The sequence below is a fragment of the Ctenopharyngodon idella genome, chromosome 21, assembly GCF_019924925.1.
Source record: "Ctenopharyngodon idella isolate HZGC_01 chromosome 21, HZGC01, whole genome shotgun sequence".
NCBI classification, from domain to species: domain Eukaryota; kingdom Metazoa; phylum Chordata; class Actinopteri; order Cypriniformes; family Xenocyprididae; genus Ctenopharyngodon; species Ctenopharyngodon idella.
The window spans coordinates 1310960-1322500 of NC_067240.1; positions in this window are offsets into that span (position 1 = coordinate 1310960).

Consider the following 11541-nt stretch of genomic DNA (forward strand, 5'->3'; position numbering starts at 1 on the left):
GAGGAATTTGAGAAATAAACGTTTTTATGCTGGAATCAATCAATAATGCAATGTTTCCATCCACCTATTTTTATGTGCATTTTGGGATATTGCGTAAAAAAAAACACGCTGGATGGAAATGTCACGATGCACATAAATTCCAAAAACATGCATTAAAAAAAAAATTTAAGCGGATACATTATTTTTTATCCAATAAGAAGACATGTGCATCAACTACGATGGAAACTCTTTCACTGAATAAATCCCTCCGTATGCAACAAACTCAGAGGATGTGATTGGATAACTGGACTAACCAGCAGACCAATCACATCGCAGCATCTCAAATGTTGGTTTGGTGGTTCTGAAATACCTGAGCCTTCAGAATGATTTGGTTTAATTCCCCCCAGAAGTGATTGTGTTCCCAAACACCAGAATCCGAACGCAAGAGAACATGACGGCGTTTATTGTGTTTCGTCTGCCGCTCTGAGACAAACTCATTTATGATGGAGGGAAAAAGAGCCCGATTGCAGCAACTTACATTTTTATTACTGATATTTTGCGGCAATTTCCCAGGAAGTGACGATTTTGTTCTCTTGAAACGCTGCTTTATTCGCAAATGTTTCATGCCATATTCCAATTTTGCGCACAAGTTAAATTCGCAACTGTGGATGGAAACACAGCTATTGATTTTACATCAGTTAAGAGGTAAACTGACGCAAACTTTATAGGCAATGATGATCAAAACAAACAAATCTTCCACTATTTAAAGGAAATCAACTTTTCCTTGAGCTTTTGATATACAACTATAAAAATATCCTGTAAGTTTCAGAACTGAAAACTTCCTTGATAGTCCAATAAAAGCTTTTATTGACACCAGACCCAGCGTACGACTGATTTTGGAATATGCCTATAGATGGTGAAACTCCGCCTCCACAGAAGAAATCAACGCCTACTTCATTATTGCAACGTTAGCCCCGCCCACTGAATATGAATAGGAATATGGTTATTTATTTTCAACAATGTGAATGTCTCAGTTGAGCTTTATTTATTTGTATTCGGCACATTTCACTGTGGATTCTTCGGTAAATCAATCGTATTTCGGTGCAAACAGACTTTTACGATATGAACTCGACAGTAATTCAACAACATGTGAGTAACTGTGTTCATTCTAATGCCTGATCTGATATTAACGATTCATGTACAGTCAGATGATCTTCGTCTGTGTGTCAGTAAATCAAACCAGTGACTAAACACTCAACTTCACATTGTTTCTCTTAGTAGGATGAAAATAATCTGTTATTTAAATGGTGATTAAATTATATAAAGAAGCGACTAAAGAACGCTCCCTTTACAATCACTAGAGCTGTCAATCAAACAGTGCAAGTTTCAATAACAGAGTTCTTGACCCCGTTTTATTCAATGAATCTCTTAGTTTAATCGTGTTTGCACTGTTAGTTATGATGAAAGCATTCGTTAGTGTACAGAAACTGAGTTTCAATAACGAGATCACTACTTTCATGAGCTCAACAACATGTCTGTGATCGACTACAATGTTCATCACTGCAACCTTTCATACCACAATCTAAATATAATGCCATAGAGCTAAATGTAATGCAACACTTTTCACGATTATTTACCTGTAATAGTAAAAATAGCTAAAAGAGAGAGTAATATTTAGCTATTTCATATGCAAGATGTCAGCCAATCACAGCAGTGGGCGTTTACACTGAAGTCTCACAGCAGACACGCCCCTTAAAACAGAGCGTTCAAATCAGAGGGATAAAATCAGGGTAGGAAAAATGACTTATTTCTAAATTATGACAATTTTTGATGTAAAAAGCATACTAACATTATAAGTGCACCCCAGAAAACATTATAAAACAATAAAACAACGCAGTTCATGACCCCTTTAAAACAGTTCTTTAGCCAAACCATAGGTGGTTTATAATTGCCACATTAAAGTCGCAATGAAACGGGAGTAGCAACAGATCTTCAGTGTTTCCACTCTTTTTCAGTTTCACTTTGGATCATGCCCCATAAGTCTTTAAAGGTCGCACAGTTTATGGCAGTGACTATAAAAACAATTTTTGAATGGGAGTTCTTAATTATACATTCTCCAGGACTGAAAATTCAACTTTCCAGATTTCCCAGGACAAGTGGAACCACATTCGAGTGTAATGGATTATCGAAAAAGAATAAATGTAGGGCGGAGTTTGGTTCCACACATCAGTTGCTGATTGGATGTTGAGATGTGGGCATGGCTCTCAAAAGTGTATGCAGATTAGCTTGCAGGGGCGGAGTTTAAATGCAATAAGTAGTTTGTCATTTTAACTGGAAGATCTAGTTATGACATTGTGATTACATATTATAAGGGCAAAAAATAATATCATGCCCAGATGAATTATTCAGTTATAATATGCATTTCAAAAATAGATTTCATGCAAACCAATGTATCCAATGTTTACATTGCACAGGTGTGAGTATTTTGGCTTTGGAAAGCTTTGAACGTGGCTCATCCAATCAGATTTTATTTACATTCTTGCATTTTTTGGCCTAACTGTGAATGCATTTTATCTGTGTGTATATTGGGTTAGAGAGAGTTTAGAGTCCCGCTGAGGTTAAATGTGAGGTGGGAATAATCCACACACAGGGATCAGGAATGCTGGGATAGATCCTGTAGTGTAGTGACATTGGCCCTGAAAATCCCTCACCGTTCTGACGATCAGAACACAACGAACGGAGTGTTAATTAATCTCTGGATTATTCTGAAGCTGCACAGCAACAACCCTCATAAATCAGGAATTATTTTCCTGTCGCGTGGAGCTGCGGAGAGAGAGCAGTGCAGGTGTGTGTGTGAAAATGATGTATCGTGATACACGCTCAACTGTGATCCGACCATGTAACAAACATCAATCAAACTACATGTTCATTTCCACCTTCTTTATCAAAAACAAAGATGACTTACTGTTTTCAGAGGAAAGGGAACAGAAATCTCTGTGCACAGGGAAAAAGTTTGCTGCCATTCTTCAAATGAAACTTTTACGGTACAGATATTTTAAGGGCAACACAAACGCAAGCTCTCTCTCTCTCTCTCTCTCTGAAGTGAAACTGTAGACACAAGAAAAACTATAAATTAACAATTAAAGTAGCATTTCATATTTAGTTTCTGATCTTAGACATCATGACAAACATGAAATGCAAAATCCACCTCATGTTCTTGTAACTGAGACAAAAGAAACCTAATTAATGACTTATATTAATTTTTATTTTATAAGTATATTAAGAGTTCATAACAGGATTTACCTATATAATTTGAAAAAAAAAAGTATATAATATATATATATATATATATATATATATATATATATATATATATATATATATATATATATATATATATATATATATATATATATAAAAGAAAACTTCAGAACAGAATTGATCAATATATTTTGTAATTTTTTTTTAAATATTTTACCATTGTATTAAGAAAAAAAAAAAAGTACTTCATAACAGGATTGACCCATATATTTTGTTTTTTACCCATAAAATAAATAAATAAATAAATAAATAAATATTTATAATTTTTTTAAAAAAATATTTTAAGACAAGAAAATGTCCTTCATAACAGCACTGAACCATAAATCTCATTAAAAAAAAATGTATATTTATTTTTAATAATTTACCAGTATATACCAGTATATTAAGACAAGAATATATCCAGAACAGGACTGATCCACATATTATATATTATATATATATATATAAGAATAAGAAAATGATAATGATAAGAAAATGTCTTTCATAACAGGACTGACTAATATACTTTGTAATGTGTATATATATATATATTATATATATATATATATATATATATATATATTATATATATATATATATATATATATATATATAAAATGTGTTTTTAAAGCTGAGAGTCACATGAGAGCGGAGACTGGGGCAAGTTGTCACACTTTTATGTATATATAGTTTTAATATTTTAACCAGTATATTAAGATAAGAAAATATACTTCATGTATTAGTTTATGAGTATAGTTGTTTGCTTAGATATATGCTAATGTTAAAATCAACTCTTGAATCGATGTATTTGTGTATTTAAAGCACTATGATCATCTAAATTCACTTCGGATGTCAGTTTGGATGCGGTTTCAGAAAGCAGCAGCTGTAGATCATGAACAGACCTCATGAGACGCACTTTATGCAGTGGTTTTGCACAGAAATAACTCCCGGTCATCCTGCGAGAGATCCGTCACGTGTCTGTTTAATATTCAGTCTGGTGCGTTAAGCGGCGCAGGGCAGGAGTTTGCGTGAAGAGGCACTTGTGGCGTGTTGTGTGGCACGCGTGTGCCCGGGCAGCATCTGCACTCCTCCTCTGCCACTGTCAAGAGCTCTTCTCAACTTCCCTTATTAGTGCGCTGCTTTGTAGTGCGCACTGCTTCACACCACACGCCATTATGAGCTTTCTTTGATCCCGGCCTGCTTTCATCGTTAAGAGTGTCCACATAAGAGCCGTTACAAGATGTGCTGAATTCAGATCTATTAAGCAAACCGATGCTCACAGATCTACAACTTTTAGACGGATTCTGTCAAACCGTTAGAGATGTTTGTAAATGCGTTTCTAAAGCTGGGAGTCACATGAGAGTGGAGACTGGGGCAAGTTGTCACACACAGCTTCTTTTCCCAGAACGTCTGTTTCTATATTGAATTTTTCTAACATCACCGTCCAGGAAAAAATATTAGAAAAACATGATGTACTATATGGGTTACGCTGTCACAATGGACCCTGCGGTCTACACTGCAAAAAATGATTTTCTTCCTCTGTATTTTTGTCTTGTTTTCAAGTGCAAATATCTAAATGTTCTTAAATCAAGATACAGAAATAAGTGAGTTTTTGCTTAAAACAAGGAACAATTTCAGTCAATGGGGTCAGAAAAATAATCTTATTTTCCACTTTGAATGAAGTATATTTTTCTGACCCCACCGGCAAACATTTGTTCTTGTTTTAAGCTTAAATTCACATAATTTTGATAAATTTTTCCTTCTTTACAAGCATTTTATGACAAGAAATTGTACTTCATGACAGAGTTGATCCATTTTACCAGTGTATTAAGACAAAAAACAACAACAACAACAACAACAACATACTTTCATAACAGGACTGACCCATATATTTTGTAAAAAAAAAAAAAAAAAAAAAAAAAAATCATAATAATAATAAAAAAATATCATACTATTTAGACAAGAAACTAGTTCATAACAGGATTGTTCCATTTATTTTGTACAAAAAATATTTTTAATATTTTACCAATATATTTTAATATTATTTATATACAAATATATATATACACAAATATATATATATATATATATATATATATATATTTTACCAGTATATTAAGATAAAAAAAAATACTTCACAATAGGACTGACCCATATATTTTGTAAAATAAAAATAATTATAAATAAATATTAATAGTATTTAGACAAGAAACCGTACTCCATAACAGGATGTTTTCATTTATTTAGAAAAAAATATTTTTAATATTTACCAGTATATTAAGACAAGAAATTGTACTTCATAACAGGATTGATCCATATATTTTGTAAAAAAAATAAAATAAATAAATGTAATAAAATTTTAGAAAAAACATGATTTTACTATTTTTACTAACTCTAATGGCAAATATGTTTTTAAGCTTAAACTCAATTTTTGAGAATACAAGACTTAAATGTATCTTGATTTCAAAATGTCTAAATATTCGTACAGGAAAACAAGTCAAAAATACTAAAGAAGAAAATCATCAAAATCATCAGCCCCGGTCTGTTATATTTATTAATGACATCGTACAATGTATTATAAGGTGCATTATAAGGAATAATTAATGCATTACAAATACTTTTATAATGCATTATATATACAGCCTTTAAAGTGTAACTAATTAAAAATAATAAAATCTAAATAAAACAAAATATGAAATATTTTGTTTACCTGCTTGTCATGTGACCATTAAAGATGTTAAATTATTGAAATATAAACTTAAAATCTCAGTTAAGTAAATATATTAGATCAAAGGAGGAGAAAGAGAGTTTTTCTGCACAGAACATCTGTTTTTAGATGAGTGGCAGAACACACACCTGCAGGTCAAAGGTCACGCTCCACCTGACCCTGAAGCACTCAGCCTGTATTTATAGCCATGCCGTCAGACTTCTGACAGGAGAGAGACACGGATCATCTCAAAAACACACCAGATTCTGAATCCCGCTGTAAAATCCGACACATCTGAATTAAAGGCGATATCTGAAAAAGCATAATGGGGCACTTTAAGTATGCAAATAACACTGTATAGAGGACAGAATTGTTTTAGTGTAATCAGATTATGTTCAAAGGGTTAAACATCAATTTAGGACAGAAAATGACCTTAATTCTTGTGAGGATTATTATATTTGTTAGCATTAATTAAGCATCAGCAGTAACCTGTGAGCAGCTCAATCTTCTCTTTCCCAGTGTCTGTTATCTTCCTTTCTTGCGTTTCTTGGATTCTTATCAGTCATGAATAAAACATCACTTTAGGGGGAAAAAAACAAAGTAGAGATTGTTGTTATCTGAGAAGACTAACGGCCCCTGACAGGCGTAAAAACACACGCGGTGGTAAACGCGGGTTCAGGATCTGTGCTCTCTCGCCACTGGGCCGCAGGGAGAGAAATCACAAGCTATTAAATCAATCAGCTTTAAAGATGTAACATGTCTGAGTGTCGTACCGCAGGTCAACGCATTCGAGATCACCTGGGAAAAAACTTAAGCAAACAAGTGACGGTGTTGAATACAGGGCACTTTATTAGGTACACCTGTTCAACTGCTTGTTAACGCAAATATCTAATCAGCCAATCACACTGCAGCAACTCAATGCATGTTGGGCTGCTTTAGAGGAGAGGAAGAGTTGTTGTAGTAGAGTGTTGTTGACATGTCGTCATTTTACACCGGACTGCTTCACAAACGAGGGTCAATTCAACACAAAAGATTAACATGACGGCACATGCTAGTGGATGAGTTGAATCAACTCCACAGCAACTACATAAATTTATCCACAAACCATTCAGAAACGTCTAAAAGTTGTAGCTTCTTCCTGAGTCTCTCCATCAGTGTCGACTCCGGTTTGAACAATGTAAGGCTGAACACCGTCGTCATTTTGGCTGCGTGAGATTCTCCAGCTTTGTTGTTGTTGAGCGACCGAAGCGTGAGCTGTTAAAGCTCCGCCCTCTTCTGGAAAGGGGGCGGGGAGCAGCAGCTCATTTGCATTTAAAGGGACACACACAAAAACTGTGTGTTTTTGCTCACACCCAAATAGGGGCAAATTTGACAAGCTATAATAAATGATCTGTGGGGTATTTTGAGCTGAAACTTCACAGACACATTCTGGAGACACCAGAGACTTATATTACATCTTGTGAAAAGGGCCGTTACAGGTCCTCTTTAAGGCAGTTCTGAAGGCAAAAGTTGGTCCAACCCAGTACTAGCAAGGTGGCCAGTGAGTGAGTGAGTATAGAGTCAAAATGGATTATTTACCACCCTAGCCAAACTGTTGTCTACATAATAAAGTCAGGTTCAAATTGTTGTTTGTTGACTAAGAACCACCCACTTAGACAGGGACTGTCTGACCAGGGTTGCCAGGTTTTCACAACAAAACCCACCCAATTGCTACTCAAAACTAGCCCAAAACTACCCCAATCGTTTTTTAGGGGGGTCCCATGGTAAAATTTGCATTCCAGGGGATAAATATCATGTTATTTGTGGTCGCTTCAACCCACAGACATGGAAAACAACCCGCAGCAACGGTGTTAAAGTAGCCCAATTCCACGGGGAAAACCACGGATTTGGCAGCACTGTGTGTGACGACATGTAAAGTGACCAATAAAAATTTGTTTTATGTGCCATTTAGGGGTTGGTCTATCTTTACATTTGCATATTTGGCAAACAGTTCCACCCAAAGTGAGACATTTTATTCAAGGCATACCTTTTTTATTAGTTCATGCATTCCCTGGGAATCAAACCCATGATCTTGGTGATACTTTACCATTTGAGTTACAGAAATGCTGGTGCAATCAGAAAAAGAGAGTATACCATAATGATAGATGGCTATTTAAAAAAAAAAAATAAAAAAAAAAACTGTGGCACAAAAGCCACAAAAAAGTTCTAGAGTTCTAGAGTAAAGACTCAGATCCTGTTCAAACGCGTGTTTGTGTGCAGCTACATCCCGAACGCATGTTCCTCAGTGGACGTTGATTTGGCGGCACACGTAAGCTCACACATTACACAGCGTCACGACACTAGTACAATTTAGCACTAAGATCTGCTAGCACTGCCAAAACTGCTCCGCTGCCATCTTCACTTCCACATCTTTCTCTCTCTGTGTGTTTCACTAGAGGTAAAAACAGCCGCTCTTAGCACCCTGTCAGATTCAGGCTAAACGCTATGCTAAAGAACTCACACACACACACACACACACACTCGTTCGCAGGTGTTTGAAAGTGAGAGGAGATCATATGATCTGCCACAGTGTGTTTCTCGCTCCTTTTCCCCCCAAAATACCATTTTTTTCTCCATCAGAGAGAAACTATAGTGAATATAATAAGCTTGTTATTACACTTCTTAGTGAAAACACATTCAGAAAGAAGTGGCTTACTAGTTCAAGTAATTTACAAAATGAAAATCTGCATTATTTAACCACATACAGGTTTGGAAGGACATGAGGGTAATTTATTTGTGGAAAGAAAGACAGATCAGTGACACTCTACAAGGTTTCAATTGTTTACATTAGTTAGCAAGAAATGACCAATACTTCTGCAGCATTTATTAATCTAAGTTCATATTAATTTTACTTTTACTAATATATTAAGCCTATTAAAAGGGTCATATTATGCTATTTTTCCATAGTGTGTTTAATGTTGCTATCTGAGAATGAAAAAGTTCTTCTCTATATCAGTGTCAACGCCTCCATTGTAGTCTTGAGTTTTCTTCACAATATTCCTCATTTAAATAATTCATGCACAGAATAAAGGGGCGGGGCCTGGTTGAGTTGTTTAGTAGTGTGTCATAACTGGTGGTTATGGTAAGGGGTGGGGCATTTCCCAAACACCAATCACAACACACTGCTCCAGCCGACCAATCAGAGCACACTGTGCTTTTCAGAAGGAGGGGCTTCATAGAGACAGGAACTAAACAGAGGAGCTGCAACAATGGAGAATATGAGGAAAATCATGAACATTCAAGCATGAAAACCTGTTCAAGTAGAGCCTGAAAACAACATCAAGACTTTGAACAAGAGCATAACAGGTTCCATTTAAAAATCAAAAGAAGTATACGTTAATATTATTCAATGTACCCGAGTTAACATGAACTAACAATGAACAGTTGTATTTTTGTTAACTATATTACCTATTATGCCCCTTTTCACAAGATGTAATATAAGTGTCTGGTTTCCCCAGAATGTGTCTGTGAAGTTTCAGCTCAAAATACCCCACAGATCATTTATTATAGCTTGTCAAATTTGCCCCTATTTGGGTGTGAGCAAAAACACGCCATTTGTGTGTGTCCCTTTAAATGCAAATGAGCTGCTGCTCCCGCCCCCTTTCCAGAAGAGGGCGGAGCTTTAACAGCTCACGCTTCGGTTGCTCAACAACAACAAAGCTGGAGAAGAGCCCCGCCCCTTTCTTGCGTGTTCTCAGGGGCGGGGTTTATGTAAATTTTAGGGTTTGTGATGTCACTAACTCAGGAAGAAGCTCGTTGTAGTCCTTAAACAGCGATTTCTGTAAAAAACTTTGAGCGTCGTAACTTTGCAGATGTTGTTAATGCTCAAACAGCAACATTACACACTAACTAAAGTTAAAAAAGTGAAATCATAATCAACCACCACCTTTAAACAATAAATACTTAAATGAAAGTATCGTTCATCTGTGATATGCCTGTCGATAACCATCAAAATCTTTCTCTTTTTTTTTAACTCGCTCAGTCACTCTGTAAAAACAAACATGTACAGCACTATAACTTACAAAATCTGATGCAAGACATTGCATTAAAATGTATTAAATGGTATTAAGTTTTGTAACGACAAAGCTAACATACTAGTGCGACAAAATTATTTACTGACCTTGTTGATGCCTTGTAGTTATATCCAACACATCATGATTAAAGATTAGTACAGTTTACGAGTATGAGTTTGTCCACCTAGAAAAGTAGTCCAACCTGACAAAAGTATGATTAAGACAATTTACATCTCAAATAACGCAGATTTGTATGATTCATATAAGTACCTTATGTTTTTAAATCTTCTGCCGCACTTACTCCATTGATTACTCTTGTAAGTGCATTACTGGATGCACAATGTGTTTGTTTTTACAAACTGAGTGGATTATTCTCATTTTTTTCACTGCATTTTTTCCTAGTCAGTCAATACTCAACATCTGAAATCCTGATCTGTAAAAGAGCATGTTGTAAACGTACATACACGCAACATGTTGAGCATTAAAGTGTGTGACGTTTGGCTTTTCTGATGTTCAGAGCTGGTGTGTGTGTGTGTTGCGTCTCTTTGAAGTGTATTTGCGGTTCGCGGTCTGATAATTAGGACCCATCTGATAAAGCGCTCAATCGCCTCTTAACGGCGTCTGCATCTGAGCAGAAAGGAACAGCTCAATTGGTTTCATTAGAAGACACACAATACACTAATAACAGTTACAAGATACCAAATCCGTCCGCTAATTAGAGCGAGATGATTGATATATCAGGACAAGGTTGTTTTTTGATCCTCTGACTAACGTGAGTCTGTGTGAAGCATCTCTGTAATTGTCAGAGGGGGAGGCAGCGATGACGTCGGGTGTAATTACTCCCAAATTATTCACGCAATCAGCCGAACGCAGAAAATGAAGTTTGGACCCCACGCGCCGCTGCCGAAGTGGCCACACACATATTAATAAAGAGCAGAAAGAAGGAGAAAGACACAGATGGAAGGATGATGGCGGTAAACAAGGCTTCAAGCTGGATGTTCACCAAAAAAAATGACAAATCATGATCCTGTTATCACATTTATGGAAATAGAGAAGAGAAAGATTGGGTTATATATGAACACACAGTGAGAGAATAATCAAAATAACATGGTGGACTTTATAAATATATATTGGGATGATATTATGTACTTGCAATTATCATTGAATAATAATTTTCTTTTTGATTGCTAAATAATGGCAATATATACTTGTTCCAGACTTAGTTTTCATAGTTTGTGTTGTCCTTTATCAGTGCAAAATCATCACAAAATGATTTAAAGGATTTCTGCGGACATTGTCCAAAACCCCAGTTTGCCGAGGGCATTTCCTTATGGAGATCCCTAGAGATTAAACATGGGATTTAATGTAGTTTTTTGTGGTTTCCAGGGCAAAGGCACTTTACATCAACATGCAACCAATACTATAATATTTTTAATGTTTATAATTATACACAGAATACTAGTGTTCCCATGATCACGGAAAACCAGGGGGAATTATCAGGAG